The following is a 20,445-nucleotide window of genomic DNA, read 5'->3' on the forward strand; positions in this document are numbered from 1 at the left end:
CACTACATACATACAAGCGGTGTTGACAAAAAGAATACTCGAAATTTTAGCATGACAAACGGATTAGGGTCAGACACGGTAGTTGATATATAGAAGCAGAATACTGAAAAACTTACCACAGGTTACAGCTTATGTCCCTTTAATCTCTTCAGACACATACATATAGCAGATAATACTCCCCATGTTTTTTCAACACAAAGGTTATCAAGAAAACTTTGTGATGGTGTAATTATAGGCAATATCCTTTTTCTCTGTGTCGTCCGTACGTTAATTTAAATAGAAACAATAACAGTTTATTTTAAACGGGAATAATAGATATTTTTTAAACATTTGGCGCGCCGTAGTGCTAGCACCAGGACAGATCTAACCATTGCATCAAACATTATTCAAGCTGCCTTTCCATAAATCTTCATCCTCTCAAATGAAGTTACATAATTTGTTTACAAAATTGGAATATAAATGTTCCACCTCTTTGTCGTTTGTTACTAACATATTTGAAAGACTTGTGCGACCAATTTTAGATAAATTGTTTTCATATTCGATTCAACTTACTAAGTCTCGTATGTCAGATTTCGTACCTACGTTTGCGTTTAATTTGCGCACCACCTGCGCGCATTCGCAGGTTTCGAGGGTGTTCCAAGCTCGTGGTTTAACCGCTGGTGGCGCAAATTCAAGAGCAAGAATTTCGCCAGCTTAAGCTACAAGTTTTGCCGATTGATCGAAGCGGCTAGCCGTCAGCCCGATGGTGACACTTTCAGAGAGCATAGGCATCGATGCCCAGAATTTCAAGATACCCCTAATCTGGGATTTGTCAACAAAAAAGATCCCCTTATTTTGAGAAATATGGGAGAAAATGCGACCAAAAAACACCTTACTTAAAAAATCCAGGAGAGGGAGACGTAATATTAGAGTCAGGTCAATGCTGAATTATATTGTTTTCACATATAACACGTCAGGGTCTGAAATTGCCTAGACCCTATGCGTCGCTCACTGCCTCCGTGAGCGGAGGCCGTCATCGTCGTACACCACGCCCTCTTCGGCGAGTCTTATCACCCAACGCCGAAAAGGCCGTGGTATCACTGGCCACGTTTAGCGTTCACGCATTGCTGCAAGGCTCTATGATAGTCGAGGAAAAACCGACGAGCCAATCAGATTGCCCGTTACAGAGCTGATCTTGGTGCTTACCACACAGCGTTCACTGTCGACGAAGAGCGCGCAATGTGTAAATGTTTAATGTTTTTGGACTCAACCGCTCTATTCACACCAAAAAGACGCCATTGATAATTATTTTACAAGGAAAAGATGGGTTTCTTTGCACAAGGACCAGCGGTGGCAAGTCTGTATGATACCAGGCATGGCAGGCCTTCCGGCCCATCGTGTTTCACGGGCGTTATATGGAAGGGTATCGCATAACTGGAGCAGCTGGCCCCACGCCTCGCTATGCACAGTGTCCGACCCAGACGTAGAACAACACCGCTGAACTGTGTAAAACCGTTGGTCAAAACTATTGATCATAAATTTACTTTACCACAAGTTATGTATAAACGTTTATGTATCGATCTCTTCATTAAGGTTCACACTGAAAGCTTTCTTATCGTGCTGTGGGTATACATGGAGCTAGAAACGTATGAATGGTATATTGGGCCCTTTCATTCGAGCTGGTGCTCCGCGATACAAATCACAAATGTACGCTAGGCTCCCGATCGTCTCAACACTGCCGAAATCACAGATCTCGGGAAATTGCGTAGTTGTTCAAGTCCGATTATGTTTCATTAATTCATCACAAAGTTACGCTTACAACGGAATCAAACCAAGAGAGGTTTAGTTTGTTCCATGGGTTTGCAGTTCAGCGGGGTACGAACACGTATAAGCTTATGCGTACACTCGCTCAGTGTGACCTGGTGACAATTTTCGGACAGGGTATAGTGAATTTCGCCCAAAGCCGTTTCACAAATAACGAGCAGTACGAAATCTTATTACCATACCCTTCGAAACTTTATTGTGTTTATCCTAAAACTGTTAACAGGACGGAAGTGGTATTTGGGGGGTCAAAGTTGCCAAATTGTTGACTCCATAGTGAGTACGTAGTAATCGGACGTCGTATTTGGAATGTGATTATAGGGGCTAAATATTGATATTTTGAAACTTCAAACCCTCGATTTTCAATTTCGATGTGTTGAGAAAACTGTTTGTAAAAATTTTGTGATAAATTAGTTACGTTCAACCCATGGACGACGCAACTATATTTCGACGGTTATGGTGCTTACATCGGATATGGGCTGTCTCTGTGTGTTGCTTTAGATCGTACGGTGTGTTAACTTCGCGAAGTTTTATAGCGCCCGAAATAGCTTCTACCGAAAAAAACTAACTATTCAAAACGGGACAGCAGCGTCACCTGACTTAATATGCGGTGTCATGACTTGTAAAACGCTATCAATACGGAGCAAAGTGAGTACAACGAACAGCATGTCTTTGAATGTCCGAACCGAGATCGTCCGAAAATAGTCACACTGAGTGTACGGGGACGACCTTGCAGTGGGACCGGGTGGGTTCGTTGATGGCCGTAGTCTGTGTACCTATCGAAGCCATAGTATTCACATGGTGTCGCCGTTGCTCTCGATCATGACAGAAAACAGTCAAAATTTTGAAAGCTGTCGGATTTAATGCAACATATATCGGAAGAGGTGCAACAGAACCAGAGGATCTCAGGCCCTGGAAGCTCGATTGTGTACACACAGACAATGAGGAGCTTACGACCCGACATGACTTTGTAAAACGTATTCGTGATTGGCTAATTCTGATGATATGTTCTCATGAATAATTAATTAACCCCCATTCATACTTCCGCAGTTTCCCGGCGTAATCTGCCAGAGCTTGATTTTTGCGTAGGTCAGCGGAGCGAAAATTATTGCTCTGGCTCGCGAGAATGGGAGGCCGTTAGCGACGCATAGGGTCTAGGCAAACTCTGAAAGAAACTGTCAATCGTTGGGACCTGAGTGTCAAACTCATACAATTTATTAGATTTCGAATCACAGTTTTAAACCAGACCAAAGAATAGGAACGCACAATGAAGCTTTTTTGTGAAGTTTGAGTGTCTGATAGGTATTTCCCGGGATATTTCAAACCTTTCTTAGGTCATGTTTTTGGAAAAGCACCCCTTTTTATCGATTTCACGGACCCATGACTAGGGAACAAAAATACTTCCTTCCCCGTGATCTTAGGAATACGCATGGATACACATTTTCCCCTACGGTGACACCATCGGGGCTGTCATGCGGCGAAAAATCGTCGCCTTAATGCAGGACGATGGCCGGGTGAAATATGCACAGATCGCTTCTTTTACCCTCTTTCATAGACGATAAGGCAATAATCTTTCTTAATTTGAAAAGAAGACATAACAAACGCGATGAACAGTGCAAATAGATGACATATTCTATTCTCGCTAAGTTACTTCCGGGTTTATCGCTTAAATTCTGGCTCATATCGATGTCTCATTCTTGTTCTCCATATATCCAATCATGAGATGTACAATCTATGTACATGTATTGTCATGTATTCTGCGGTTTGTACATTTACATCCCCTACATGTATCGGCTGCTCTGATTCGCTAAATTTTTTAATGCAGTCAATTGCCTATTCACAAAGGCGTTGTGAAGTTCATAGCATCGTCGATCCGATTTTTCAAGGGATAATTACCGTCACTAAATGATTTTTTTGGTTCGCAAAAGCAATCGAAACACAGATAAGTAAGTTTGGTTGTTTTATCTCGTTTCTAGTCGTGAATTTGCGCCTAAACGTGGTCTGTCTCGGAGAGCAGACAAGTCGACACTGAACGTGCCCATCATGCTATTCTCAGACATAAGCATCAAGTAAGGACTAACATAAGCAAGCGATGTAATCTTTGTATATCAGAAAAACTACACATTATCAATGCTGACAAATCTACGCTGGTGAACAAACGCTCGGAGTTGGTTTCAAAATGTCGCCACCAAAACAAATATTATTTATCAAATTTTAACACCACCTACAAATAGAATGGTACGTCCCGATGATACATAATTTAAGACTGTCGAGCTAAGAATCCTTTCACTTCTTCTGTCTTATGATTGCAGGATGAATGAAACTTAACAGATATCATTACTTTGTACTTGAAGTAATTGAGTCCATATTTTCAATCCTCAACAATGTGTAACCGTACACTCTGTGCCCAAGTTCAGAGGTTGCCATAAAGCCATTATGGTGATAACCGGGAGGGCACATTGTATACATTTTGTGTATATATATATATATATATATATATATATATATATATATATATATATATATATATATATAATAAAAAATCCCTCATTCTATAAATGCTGAAATATATATAATAACACAAAATTACTTCAAGTACAAAGTAATGATATCTGTTATTTAAGTTCCATTACTTCTGGCTGATCCATCATTAATGAATGAAGGAGAGTGTTGAGAACTTGTTGAAGACGTCGGCTTTGCAATGGTTTCCCAAGCACAGCACCTCGCACGCTGCAAAGTCGGTTTCCTTTTGTTTTTGTTGTTCAGTTGTTGTTATTGTTGTTGTTATTGCACTCTACGAAGTCATCCTTTTTGCACTCAACGTTATTCCTGAGCGAAGCCAGGCAACGAGCTGGCGCAGCTGTGAGCGACCCGCGACAAGAAAGACCACTTCGCAGACCGCTTGGGGTTTTGATATGGTTTACCTTGATATGACATACGATAGGATGCGTGTTACTCTCGCTGTTGCATCATAGAGCCTGTTTTTCGTGAGGGTCTTTGGTTGCATATAATTTGTACGCATGAGAGTATCGTCAACATGCATGTGAGCTATCAAGATTTACATATTGCACGGTTACTAACCGTGAGTTTTGCGACAAAAATCACCCATACGGTGTCAGCACTGCGCATGCGTTATAGCCAAACAGGAGAGGCTGTTGATATCGCCACACAGCTGTAACGTCCACACACGGGTGGAGGGACCGTGGTCTACACCGGTACGGTTGTATTAGATTCACGAAAACAATACAAGAGTTGCAGTGAATCAATCAGCGGAGAACAGGTGAGACCCTATGGTCGAATATGTCTAAGCTGGTGAAACGCAAATCACAGAAACGGAGAAGGCGAGTGGCTTGCACAAAAGCCAGACAGGTTCTGTTATAACAATAATAGCTGCAGTGCCGTGGCTCGAGGTTTTGCCTGATATGGAGGGCTCTTTTACCTCCATGCCTGAATATATCATGAAGGTCAAAAAAGATGTTGATTGGCCTGTGAAACTATTTTTTTCTTACTCTGGTTTCGCCGCCCGACCCACAGTTACGAGTGTAGTGAAACATAGTCGCCGCCGCGTAGTATGCATGGAATAAAGGGAACTTTCCTTTATTCTATGCATACTACGCGGCGGCCGCTGTTTATCACTACACTCGTAACTGGGGGATCCACACTTTTGGCAGCCGGTGCGTGACCTTCAGTCAGTCACCAACTGCCCGACACTTCATTTCATTTCTTGACTGAAGGGACATTTGCTTTTATGTTGACATCGTATACATTTATATCAGTGGCAAATGTAACTATTGCGTAATCACGTGAGGCACCTTAAAAGACTTGCTTGAAACATATATCCTCGAGAAAAACGGGTCTATCCTTGAAAGAGCTTTCATAGGGCAGTAAAAACGTCTGGTAACAGGGTCGACCACAGCGTGCAGCTCGACAAATACAAAAAGTCGAGTTCGCCTGAGAATCACACGTTCAAATTGTGCATGTTTATTCACCTCGGCATGCTAGTAACGATTCAATCTTTGTATATTTTGATGGTCAGTGGTGTGAAAGAAGTCTCCCCTGGACAGTGTACATTTGCTATGATTTACAGTCATGACATACCAGTATCTTGCATATCAACGATTTTGTGAAACATGTTACGTAACACCCTTTTCAATTTCCCAAGTATTCAGAGTTCCCTCGGCTGACATAACACTATGGCGCGTAATCAAGGCCAATATTCGAACTCCCAATTTTCAACTATACAACTCAACATTCAACATTCAAACTCCCCATTTTCAACTATACAACTCAACATTCAACATTCAAACTCCCCATTTTCAACTATACAACTCAACATTCAACATTCAAACTCCCCATTTTCAACAATACAACGCAACATTCAACATTCAAACTCCCCATTTTCAACAATACAACGCAACATTCAACATTCAAACTCCCCATTTTCAACTATACAACGCAACATTCAACATTCAAACTCCCCATTTTCAACTATACAACGCAACATTCAACATTCAAACTCCCCATTTTCAACTATACAACTCCACATTTTCAACTTTCGAACTCCCCATTTTCAACTATACAACTCTACATTTTCAACTTTCGAACTCCCAATTTTCAACTTTCGAACACCACACATTCAACTTTCGAACTCCACATTTTCAACTATGGAACTCAACATTTTGGATTCGTATTCCCCATTTTCAACTATCGAAGTCATAGGTCCCCCTAGACCACTAGCCAGCGAACACAAGCCAAAATTAGCATACATATAGTCAAATACGACTTCAAAAAATCGTCGGTGTCATTTTACATGAAACTACTTATCACTTTGTTAGGGAGTCCCAAACATATGGTGACCTCGCAGTTAATTTTGGACGACACCGGGTTCGTTAGTGACCACGTCAGTGGTAGTTTGTCTAGGCTGCTACTTGACCTTGACCAGCCCGATAGACGGGGAGATGTGTCACGTAGGTGTGAGAGTCTTGTTAGACTTTTGTCACAGTTAAGTGGCATTGGAATGTGTAGTGAGCGTATTGTCCAGCTGGTGCAAGCCGCTCAACGTGAAATACATTATGTTGAACATAGTGGTCACGGTGTAATAAAGGGAAAGTGGCTTCACACATCAGCCATCTCGTCTTGTATGTGCTTTGGTGTGTTGAGTGTTAGCTCTGCATTGTAGGGCTGTGTGTTACCGGCGTTATACGGCCTCCCACTACATGTGGTGGGAGGCCGCATAACGCCGGTAACAGACAGCCCTGCCTAGCCCTGCGTACGATGCTGTTAAGTTTGCTACAGCTAATCGCCCCGCTCACCAGGCGATTAGCTGTAGCGGAACACACAGCATCGTACTCAGGGCTAAGCCCTGCCATGCAGAGCTAGTTTAGTGTTTGAGTTGTGTTTTGGCTGTAATAGTGTGGAAATTAACAAGCGAGTTGTTAATTTTAAAATAAGCCATGGCGAGCCACGCATGCATGCTCTTGATTAGACGACATGATAGCGACCGAATTAGGCCTAAGTGATGGCGGAGGTCGGCGGTAAATCTTGATAGCATCACAAATGTTTCCGGTCCATATTTTTGGACCCTCTAGAATATCACATAGGAATAACTCTAAAACTCCGAAACGTCATGTGACGTATCTATGACGCGTTCTGACGTAGTATAGCCCAGAAGGAAAAACGTGGGTAACTACAATGAAGCAAGTTAGGGATGCCTAGGGAGAATACGAATCCTAAATGTTGAGTTCGAGAGTTGAAAATGTGGAGTTCGAAAGTTGAAAATGGGGAATAGCAATCCCAAATGTTGAGTTCGATAGTTGAATGTTGAGTTGTAAGCTTATAGTTGAAAATGGGGAGTTTGAATGTTGAATGTCGAGTTGTATAGTTGAAAATGGGGAGTTTGAATGTTGAATGTCGAGTTGTATAGTTGAAAATGGGGAGTTTGAATGTTGAATGTCGAGTTGTATAGTTGAAAATGGGGAGTTTGAATGTTGAATGTCGAGTTGTATAGTTGAAAATGGGGAGTTTGAATGTTGAATGTCGAGTTGTATAGTTGAAAATGGGGAGTTTGAATGTTGAATGTCGAGTTGTATAGTTGAAAATGGGGAGTTTGAATGTTGAATGTCGAGTTGTATAGTTGAAAATGGGGAGTTTGAATGTTGAATGTCGAGTTGTATAGTTGAAAATCGGGAGTTAGAATATTGGCCTTGATTACGCGCCATATAACACACTGTACACAGTCTCTCTATGATAGAAGGACTGTGCCTTGTACTATATCAGTGAGCAGCTACTACGCTGCTCCGATTGGTCCAGATACGAAAGTGACACGTTGTATACTCTTACGGTTGCTCACTTTGCCACCTCATATTCCACAGTTTGAACGCTGTTAGCCGTGTGCGCGTGTACTCATTGCTGAAGAGTTGGGAGGCCGGTGAGCTATTTTACGGGGTGTGTACGCTTTTGGTAGACTTGGTTCAAGTCTGTGATTTGTTAATGCTTGAGTTGAGTGAACGCAATGATATGTATTTTGCTTTCATGTGAAACTTGCACGCGAGTGGAGTGGACGCGATGAGTCGGGTGAGTTTCAACCGGATTGAATCCGGCAGAAACTAACTCACTATACTGCGCAGACTCAAAGGTAATGTATTCAATCGCTGGGAAAAACATGGCCTGGGCTACCAAATTCCGAATAGGTTTGTACGAAATAGGCGAGACACAAGAGAAACTATTATAAATGATTGTATCTTTTTTAAATTCACCGACTTGAACCAAGTCTACGCTTTCGGTTGCCCACAGTGGAGGGACAGGGGGTTGCCAGAGCAATATTCAACTGTAAAGGGGGCCAATTTGATTTCGGGGACTGGAGGAGTTTCGAAAAAAATAATTTGTTACCGGCCAAATACTGGAAAAATGTCTCTGCAGAAGGAGTGGAAAAAATTGCTTCTAGAAAGGCTGCCAAAAATTGTGCTGTGGAGCACCCTTTGGTTGTAGACTAGCATTCAGTAATCTCTTTAGCTACGGCGGCAATTTTGAACAAGACTCTTTGAAAACAGAATTATATTGTCTTTGGAGCTGCCGCCTACGTCGCCTTTCCCGCCCATGTAACTATATTGACGGTAATGCTGATGAAAGGCACAATTTTATCGGTGGTTTACGGGCGACGTCAGTCATAAGGGAGGTCTAATGTGATATTCCACAAGTTTCTTCGCAGTTAGAGCACAGGATTTTATTCAGGGACAATAAATACAAATATGATAAAAACCAAGTAAGTTCCGTTGTCTACAAGTTTTCTTCTGTTTGCCTTTCTCTTACCTGTACGCTCTGCTCGCTTTAGACATGGCGGACTGTGCACTATGTCAGATATGCGTATTATAATGCGCCCTCCTTCGGTGAACTGCATCCGTTGTGGGATTATCATGCCTGATTCAGACTCGATATATCCTGCAGACTCGATAATCCTGCAAAATATTCAGATCATGTGTGGAAGTGCATCCTACTACTCAGGCACTTACACACACACGTCTGTTATTAGTTAGATAAATCTTCTGCTCAAAGTGTTGGAAAACCCCAATTTTTTACGCTCCCATATATGCATTATGTATATATGCAAATGGGAGGTATTCGTATAAGGTGGCAAAATGGCGTCTGTGTGTATGTATGTAAGTATGTATGTATGTCTGTTAGTCCGTCCACATCAAAAACTCCTAAACCGTAGCACCTACTGTCTTAGTATTTGGTGTACAGGTGCACCTAGGGGTGGAGATGTGAATTTCTTCAAATGAACATGTCAGTGCCAAAAATATGCAAATGAGGGGAAAAAAAGGAAAAATCCTGCAAATGGCTAAAACTCAGTAAGCATTGGTCAGATTTGGTTGAAACTTGGTATGCAGATTTTTTTAGGTATTCTTAATTATGTGTGCAAAAATTGGGATGAAATTTGCATGTTTGTATTTTTAGGGTATTTTTTCCGTTTTTAGTCAAAAAATCTTGTTCTCTGAAATCGCTCGTCTGATTGCTATGAAACTTAATATTCATGTTTCTCAGAATGACCTCATGATCAGTCATGCTTGTACAAATTGTATTGATATTGTCATATTTGTAATTTTGGGGCAATTTTCCCAATTTTTGATAAAAAAATTTTTAATACAAAAACTGCTGATTTGATAGCTTTGATACATGTATTTGGTATACAGGTATCTAAGATTAATTTCAATATAATGTATTGAAGGTATGTTGAAACTGGCAATTTTTTTTTAATTTGGGGGGCAATTTTTGCCTTTTTTGGTCAAAAAAATTTTCTCCTAAAACTTCTGATCTGGTAGCTTTGATATCTAGTGTACAGTTTCCTAGGGTTTATGTTAATTAGATGTATTTAAAATTAGGATGGAATCTGCAATTTTGTATTTTGGGGGGCGATTTTTCTCATTTTTGGTCAAAAAATTTGTTTCTCAAAATTTACCAGTCTGATTTCTTTGATATTTAGTAAACCGGTCCTTAGGGTTTTTGTTAATAAGATATATTGAAATTAAGTTGAAATCCGGAATTTTGAATTTTTGGGGCAACTTTGCGAAACTTTCAGTTTTACTGGGATATCTTTCATTTTGTATTTTAAGATTTTTTTTGGTAATTTTATACCTACTTGAACTAAGAGTATATAATGTGGTGATTTAGTAAGCATTTAATATGGTGAACAGTATTTGGTGTTGAAATGCGGTAAAAAAATCCTGGCAGATTTTGAAAAATTCCAAACAAATGCCAATAAAAAATTCAGCCAGAGAAGGTTTGACAAAAAGAAAAGGTGGGAGAGTGGGGAAAAAGAATGTACAATGGATCGGATAAAAAAGATAATGTACCTCATCGATCTTCCAGACACCATCCCTTATCAAATGGTCCACCCCGATGTATTTTTGTGCACAATTAACCATGCAGTGTATTTTTGTTTAAGATGTCAAGTTAGGTAAGGATTTGAAAGGAATAGTCAAGTTCACCACAGTTTAACTTTATCTCTTGTGTCATCATCCTTGTGTAATTGGTTAAGTTTGTAAGTTGTTCCAGATGTGGATGTACCAGCTGTTCTGGAAGAAAACAATGTTTACTTTTCCTGTAGGGTTTCTGAGTCGATGATTGTATGTTGAAATTCCTCCATGTATCTGGTTTATGGGCAAAGTGTAAACATTGGTTGCATGTTATGTATTTCAGTCTATGTCAAATATTGTAAATGAAAAATCAAGGACAGTTTACTGTGTGCTTGTAAAAGATAACATATTTGTCAATACATAAACTGCCTTGCAAATTGATTGTCTTAAATATTATCACAGAAGTAGAAAAGGAAAAGAAACTAATCAAATTGCTGTAACATATTCACTCTCAGTGCCTGTATAGGCCTATACTTAACTATTTTATCATTACATTCAGCTGTTTGTTATATCTTTATCACTCTCCATGGCCATTAGTGCAAGATGCGAGATATAATGATATTCAAATATGCAGATTACATTAATGAGCATTGTTTCGGTATTAAAATTCTATGCTAATGACCTTTAATCAATGTGGAATATTCATGTACCTCGGATCTTGCATTGTATACTCATGGTTGTTTGTGCAAAGGTTTACTTTATTTGATTTTATTAATTCTGACTGTGGTATTTCAAATAAAGGTTTCGACTCCACATATTACACTCTGCTAGACCGCCTCCGTGAATAGCAAGCATGCCACTGGTGTTTAACACCAATGACGTCACAAACCATAGAACCGGAACTTGAGTAAGGGCGTTTGCGGGCATTTCAAATTGCGTTTTGTGGGCGGGGCTGACACCCAGATATATGTTTTCGAGAAATCCGATTAATTTTTCGCACCGCCGACAATTTTTTTATCATAATAAGCATATGTGAGATAGGATAAGCAAAATGGTATAGTTTTTGCAAATTTAAAAATTTTGTTTTCATTTACTGTTTACATTCCAATGAGAGCACTGATAGCATTAATTAAAAAATCCCCAAGGTTGTAAATAGCTCACTTACTTTACATTTCCTGCCATCTGGCCATTGTAGCTCGTTATGTAAACACGGTCAATACCAAGGGGTGGAAAATTTGACATCGGTGCGGGTAGAAGATTGATGAGGTAGCATTATTTTTTTTTACCTGATCCTTTGTACATTATTTTTCCCAACTCTCCCACCTTTCCTTTTTTCAAGACTTCTCTGGCTGATTTTTAGCTCCCATAGCCATATGTATATATGGCAATGGAAGCTATTCTTATAGGCTAGGGAAATGTCTGTATGTATGTATGTCTGTATGTCTGTATGTCTGTATGTCTGTATGTCTGTATGTCTGTATGTCTGTCCGTCAACATCAAAAACTCCAAAACCGCTGTACATTTCATCTTGATATTTGGTGTGTACATGGATGATGGGCTGTAGATGAGATTTTGTTCAAATGAAGTTGTCATTGCCAAAAATATGCAAATTAAGTGAAAAAATGTAAAACAGTCAAAATTGAAAAAACTCAATAACCACTGAGCAGATTACATGAAAAATTAGCATGTAAGTACTTTGGGCTGACATGAAATGATTGTGCACATCTTGGGTCAGTATCTTGGACTTGCTATTTTCATGAATTTTTTTGTAATTTTCTCCCATTTTGGTCAAAAAATCTCCTGCTCTGAAACCACAAGTCCGATTGATTTGAAACTTGGTATGGAAGTGCATAGGAGTGACCTTTCCCAAATTTGGGCAAATCGTGGTGAAATTTGCATATTTTTAGTTTACACGTCCATAGACTCCCATGTATAAGGCAGATCTCCATAGACTCCCATGTATAAGGCCACGAAAAATAAAAATTTAGTTTCTCATCGTATTCATATTGCAAAAAGGATGCAGTGACACAATTTTAAGTCCCCACGGATGAAGTCCAGTGAGCTTATAGATTGGGTCATGTCCGTCTGTTCGTCCATCTGTGAGTCCATCCGTTCACGCAGATATCTCGGATATTTTGACAAAATGTCATGTGACCTTGATGACCTTTGATCTCAAATATACATATTTGTCCATAACTCAGTAACCACAAGTGCTACCACCCTTCATATATGGTATGATGGGACAGCTTATGACGCCACATATTGTACCTCATTAATTCTGCACATATCTAATTTTGAGCGAGCCAATAGAGCTAGAGGTCTGATTTTTGGTATATAGGGATAACTTAGCAAAACAATTTTTTTGACAAAATGTCACGTGACCTCGGTGACCTTTGACCTCAAATATACATATTTGTCCATAACTCAGTAACCACAAGTGCTACAGCCTTCATGTTTGGTATGATGGGACACCTTATGACGCCACATATTGTACCTCATTAATTATGCACATATCTAATTTTGAGCGAGCCAATAGAGCTAGAGGTCTGATTTTTGGTATATAGGGATAACTTAGCAATACAATTTTTTTGACAAAATGTCACGTGACCTCGGTGACCTTTGACCTCAAATATACATATTTGTCCATAACTCAGTAACCACAAGTGCTACAGCCTTCATGTATGGTATGATGGGACACCTTATGACGCCACATATTGTACCTCATTAATTATGCACATATCTAATTTTGAGCGAGCCAATAGAGCTAGAGGTCTGATTTTTGGTATATAGGGATAACTTAGCAAAATGTCACGTGACCTCGGTGACCTTTGACCTCAAATATACATATTTGTCCATAACTCGGTAACCACAAGTGCTACACCCTTCATGTTTGGTATGATTGGACACCTTATGACGCCACATATTTTACCTCAATAATTATGCGCATATCTCATTCTGAGCGAGCCAATAGAGCTGGATGTCTGATTTTTCGTATATAGGGATAACTATAGGAGAGAAATTTTTTGACCAAATGTCATGTGACCTCGATGACCTCTTACCTAAAATATATGTTTATGTCAATAAATAAGTAACCACAAGTGCTATGTCCTTTGTATTAAGTAGGATGGGAGACCTTATGACAACACACGCTTTACCTCATTAATTATGTACACATCTAATTCTGGGCAAGGGAATAGAGCTAGAGATCTGATTTTTGGCATATAGGGATTAATTAGCAATATAATTTTTTTTTTCAAAATGTCATGTGACCTCGATGACCTTTGACCTTGATTATACATATATATGCATATTTCAGTAACCACAAGTTCTATACCCTCCAATTTTGATAGGATATTAGACCTTAAGATGTCACATCTTGTACCTCATTTATAATGCGCATATGTATTTCTTGGCTGGCCAATACTGCTAGAGGTCTGATCTTTTTTCCCGATTTAGAACCATAACGTAGACATGCCTCATGTGTTTCAAATTGGGAACAACGACATAGACCTATGTGCCCATAGATCTCAACATATACACTCCAGTGATACTTCTTAATGGCCACATTTTCCTGCCCCATCAAGACTAATACTCCTATTACAAGTGGGGACTATGTCATTGTAAATGACTTGTTGAGTTAATGGTTGTATCACAGTATTCGATATATCTAATTCTGTATTTTTTCCATTTTATATTCTGAATAATTACATTAAACATATTTCACTGTCTCCAGTACATTACATTTAAGTATTTTCACTTCATGCACTTTATCCCTTTCACACATGTTCAAATATCTGACCAGAGAACAAACACTAAATAGTCCAGGATGGGAGCTACAGTGTCATTGACGCTATTTTTTGCTCACGTGTTCACACACGTGAGCATATGTCGCAGCGATGTCTGTCTGTCTGTATGTCTGTGTGTCTATGTGTCTGTCTGTCTGTCTGTCTGTCTGTCTGTGTGCTCAATATCTCAAAAACGGCCCATCAGATCAGAATCAAATCTGGTACATAGACTCAGTTTGCAAATGGCAAGAACTGATTAGTTTTTGGTAGTTGTGGCTTGCTTACTTTTTGCTCATTTGCATAATTGATGATTTTAGAAAAAACAGATAATATATTGACAACGACTGCACACAATTTGATGAGATTTGCTACAAATGTTGATATATCAGCTGTGAAAGATATTAAGGGGTGACATAAAAGATAATGGATAATTTGCATATTTAATGAACTTTCCGTATTAGGGACATATATCTGATTTGACTTGATCAAAATTGACAAAACTTGGTATGTATATTGAAGATACTATGATTTAACATTTTTGAAAGTCATTAAGCATTTTTACTTCATCAAACTCTTAATTTGCATATTTAATGAACTTTTGAAATTAGGGATATTTAGTTGAATTGACTTGACCAAAATTGATGAAACTTGCTATGAACATTGAAGATACTATGATATAACATTGTTGAAAGTCATTAAGCATTTTTACATCAGCCAAATACTTATTTGCATATTTAATAAACTTTCCTAATTAGATATATAAATATAAATGGACTTTACCAAAATTGATGAAACTTGCTATGTACATTGAAGATACTATGATATAATATTGTTGAAAGTCATTAAGCAGTTCTACTTCAGCCGATTCCTTATTTACACATTTAATGAACTTTCCTAATTAGATATATAAATCTGAATGGACTTTACCAAAATTGATGAAACTTGCTATGTACATTGAAGATACTATGATGTAACATTGTTGAAAGTCAATAAGCAGTTTTACTTCAGCCAAATACTTATTTGCATATTTAATGCATGCATAACAATCCTACAATACTTACTGTATTAGCATTGATTAATGTCTGTATTTTAGCTGAAGAGTGCATATACAGATGAATACAATCAAGAATCCATTTCTTGTATTCAGCAAGCCTGTATTCATGTGGATTCCTGTGAATTCACGTGTATTATACTATAATACAGACAACTCATTAATGTGAATTTATCTGTATTATTGCGTTTTCATGCAGTGATTAACTTCACCAATTAGGGATATATATCTGAATTGATTCGACCAAATTTGGCAAAACTTGCTATGTACATTAAAGATACTATGATACAGCATTAAAAGTCATTAAGCATTTTACATTAGCCGATTCCGTATTTGCAAATTTAATGATTTTTCCTAATTAAGGATATTTATCTGTCTTGACTAGACCAAAGTTGACGAACTGCTTTGTACATTAAAGATACTATGATACGACATTATTGAAAGTCATTTAACATTTTTAATTCAGGCTATTCATAATTTGCATATTTAATGAGAATATTTCAGTCAATTCCTGATTTCAGTCAATTCCAGATTTGCATATTTTAATTAACTTTCCTGATTGGGGATACATACTGGGATTTAAAATTAATCTTTGGTGAATATTATTCATTATGTTTATCATAACACTTTAAATGAAGTTGCAAATATTTGGCAAAGGTTCAAATTTACACATAACTGCTACATATAATTAAACACGTGAGCATTTTCAGTTCACATCTGGTTTTTCATTGACATTTGCTAATGTATGTAGGATCTGCTAGTCCCATTGCTATAAAAGTTGATTTGCATCATCCTAAAGTTGACCTCCAGTAGCTAAGCTGCAGACCTTATTTGCTTTTGTCATTCTTGCTTTTCTGGTTGTACTGTGTAGAAATCATTTTCATAACATCAACGTAGAAATTTTGCTGCACTGAACAGATAGAAATAACATTCATGGTTGACCTTTGGTACCAATACTTGTATGTATACCAATGCCGATCAAATGTGAGCAACACCGTATCATTCGTGGTATTTTTTCTCATTTCTTGCTCAATATTCTACAAAATTGTAAAAATAAATAAAATAAAAAAAATAAATTTATGGTGAGTACTTTCTCGGGAAAGACGTTATTCAGACTTTTTCAAAAAGTGTTGAAATTTGCATTTTGTAGTTTGTTTTGTCTAATTTGTCATTTTTAGTTTAGAGAAGGAAAGGTATCATTTACACACATTTCCTTCAGCGGGTCTAATTGGCGTTGACGGTGACGGCAAACACATTATAGTCTTCAAGAAACCTTTTAGATAATGTTACCTTAGTGTAGTGTTTTGATGTCGCTGTGTACCCTTTCATCGTTGTAGTATTGCATTTAACAATTATGAGTAAATAAGATGTTAATGCTAGTACTACACTAAAATGCCAATGATTATGATAAGCTAGTCTCTATTTCAGTTTAGTAGTTTTCGGATACGTTCGCTGTTATCTTTAGGAAACTTAAGGTGTTTTATGTTCAACTCTCTTCAACAGAGTTAGTCATGGCAACAAAAACACATACGCCCGATATAGTGTATGTAGAGATGGCCGACGAACATATCGAGGGTGCTGCGGAGACCTTGGCTAATTCCTTTGGACACGGTGTAGCACTGGTAGATTTCCTTGGTGTCACCTTTGAAGATAGATTGGAACTCGACAGAAGGATGTGCCGCAAATGCTTAAGCAGTGGTGCGTCTGTCATTGCAGTCGACAACTCAACTGGTAGGATAGTTGGAGCTGCAGTTGGAGAAATAGAGGAGTGCACCGTGACTTACAATGTCGAACATTCCAAACAGACAAATACAGTCAACGAAGGCGGCATCGCTGTCGTTCGAGCACTAATTGACGACGCAGAAGCATTATTTTATCAGTCAGCTGATTTTATGGAAAATCAGGGTTGCAGGTTTCTGATATCCTACAAGATCGGCGTCAGTGCCGGCTATCGGGGAATGGGCATTGCTGTGAAGATGGCCAAGATTCGCTCTGACATGGCCAAAAAGAGAGGGTGCAAGCAGATGGTTGTTGTGGCTGCCACTTTAGGCAGTCAAAGTTTATACTCGAAATTAGGTTGCAGGGTTATTGGGGAAGTATCCGTCGAGGAATTTACATTTCGTGGCCAGAAGCCGTTTGCAGGCATCTCCGAATGCAAAGTCGTCAAAACAATGGTTAAAGATCTGTGAACGAAATTTTGCTGGTGTGGACACTATTAGCTTAGAGATAATTGACTAAGCTCTTTTTTGATAAGTTTAAGGTATATGGAGTGCCTGTCCTTGTCATATATGCCCATGACCGTATCGTTGTCTGATACTACTACATGTATACGTCATCAATTCTTTCAGTGGGTGTCCTCAACCATACGGTGATGCGCCCTCAAAGGTCTTTATAGCCAGCGAGATATAGTCTGGTTCCACCACCTATTTCTACCGCTGGCTGCGCTGCTAACGAAAATAGGTCAGGTATGGGCTAATGTTTCAGTCAGAATTTTGACTGCATATTAATGAACACCGTCACCTGACAAGATCATGTAATCAGCACATCTGTACAGTGGCAAGCTCTGAAAATAGACGACGGAACATCGAACGTTGGAGTTTGCATGGTTTCATTTTTCAGTCTCCGACTCTCTTCTTCTATGATATATAGTGGTGAAATGACGATTATCGTCAATGATTTTTTGAAACGTGACCTGGTGACCTTTGGCACGTACAGCAGGACTCAAAAATAAATGACTTGTCGATTTTCATATCAACATAGGATGCTTGGTTCGGGAAACTATGGAGGTAAAAATGCTCGGTCTCGGGCGCTGAATATATATGAAGTTTGTGTTTCATATAATGAAGTATGTGTACTTGAAGTAATTTGTGTTATATTTATATATATTTATCACATGAACTGGCCCGTATCTCCACCTGTGTGACGTACACCAGCACAGATAAGAAATCCATATTACCCCTGTTGTACTTCATCAACCGGAACTTTTTTCTGCAATGGTACCGTTCGTACCTGCACGTCGCGACACAGACCGATTTGTCGTGATCGATACCGTGCTCTCATGACATTTTGACAAAAAAGGTGACCCGATAAATCAAGATATGGAAACATAGAAGGCATGTCCAACGAAATTTCGAGTCGTTAAAGCTTTAGCTATTCCCAAGAATCGAATGAGGATACCGTCGATCGTTTTAAAGGCTCAGTAACGTCACGGCTCCAGTCGTAAGGCTCAATATGGACGTCATCGTACCTGGCGATCGCTACTCCGCAAGCGACGTCGTACCTGGCAATCCCGGTTGGCGATAAACCCGAAAGATACACCTCAACGAAAGTTCAACTTAATAAATGAGTACCGTATAATCTTCGGGAAAGCGACATAGAAGGCACAAGCATAAAGTCATTCGACGAACAACGATAAATTTTCTTCATCACACAAATTATTCCGTTGTTTCTCGATCGGAATCAAACCTGCAGCGTAAGGCTGTAGTGAAGACATAAGCTGTCGACCTGTAGCCTTAAATCTGCAGTGCAGCGCTGTAGAATCCGATGTATTTCGAAAGTTGACTCGGACAACACTCACAACAGAACAGAGTTCCCGTCAAGTAACAAAATTGGGATGTACCTACGGGCGATATATGTGTCACAGCAAACATCAAAGTCCGTAAGACGAAAACATTGACGACCGAGATGGCCACCGGCGGATACCGGTGACGGCAGTGCCCACTACAAGCGTATAAGCTTACACTCTGTGTGTCATTGATCTGAATCTTTCGGGCTCGCAAAGGTCGTAAACTTGTGATATTTTAAAAGCCACGGCATCTCTAAGAATGATAACTACTGTTTCGATCGTGTCTTTGCATCAACTTCAAAAATATAATTGTAAATATTCTAAATAATTCAAAATACTATTGTTATCCGTCGCTAGCGTGGTGAAAGCTATGCCCGCCGATGGCATTGGTCCAGCGCGAGACAATGATTGACACGTGCAAGTGACCGAATCCGTATGTCTGATTGGTGGAGATACCATTCGGTGTAACAAAATTTAGGCTTAATCGGATTTATGAATAAAAGTATACCTGTAAACATTTGCACATCTCGTGGATGACGGGCCACTTTACTCTCATTGAATAAAAACAATCCGAGTAAATAAAACAAAAAATCGCGATAAAAATCATGCACTTTGTTACATTAATTTTGATCCATCCAAATCAAAAAACATTAGAAGACTGTTCATGTGATAAATATATAATCCCATGGAATTTTTCTCTGTTTGACGTCATTGTATACGAGTGTTTTTCGCGGAGCGCACAACTTCTCGCCTTCGGCTCGAAGTTGTACGGCTCCGCGAAAAACACTCGTATACGATGACGTCAAACAGAGAAAAATACCATGGGATTATATATAAATATATATATATATATATATATATATATATAGATATAATATAGATATAGATATCCAAGGCATAATTTGTGCGTCATATAACACGATACCATGGGATTATATAATATATATATATATAATATATATATATATATATATATATATATATATATATATATATATATATATATATATATATTTATATATATAAATCAGTTTTTAGGGTATATTTTAAACATTCAGTAATCTGTTTAAATGAAATTGTTGTCATGCCAGTTGTAAGACATGAATTTCAAAGTGTCAAATTAAATAAAGTTTGAATACAGTATTTAGAATGAGCTGTGAATGTATTCCACATTTCTATGCATAACCAGATGTTCAGAACTGTTGTACATGAATGGATGTCAATCATTAATATCAAAGTGAGAAAAACTGTAAATCAAAAGCTTTAATGGGTAATTAGACTTGCCATGAATCGAATTACATCCCCTGAGAAGCCATAGAGAGCTATTTTTAAAAATTGTAGCCAAATCTGATCATCATGTGCGCAGTGTCTGAGAGGACCTTAGATTGAAAC

General features: G+C 38.6%; 1 long non-coding RNA gene across 1 annotated transcript; it reads left to right on the forward strand.

Moving 5' to 3' along the window:
* Positions 1–4,939: 4,939 nt before the first annotated feature.
* On the forward strand, positions 4,940–18,869 carry LOC139115879 (uncharacterized). The gene is made up of 2 exons (XR_011548201.1): positions 4,940–5,080; positions 16,992–18,869. It is a non-coding gene; the product is annotated as an uncharacterized lncRNA (long non-coding RNA).
* The last annotated feature ends 1,576 nt before the right edge of the window (positions 18,870–20,445 follow it).

Source organism: Ptychodera flava, chromosome 17 (genome assembly GCF_041260155.1).
Source record: "Ptychodera flava strain L36383 chromosome 17, AS_Pfla_20210202, whole genome shotgun sequence".
Lineage (NCBI taxonomy): Eukaryota > Metazoa > Hemichordata > Enteropneusta > Ptychoderidae > Ptychodera > Ptychodera flava.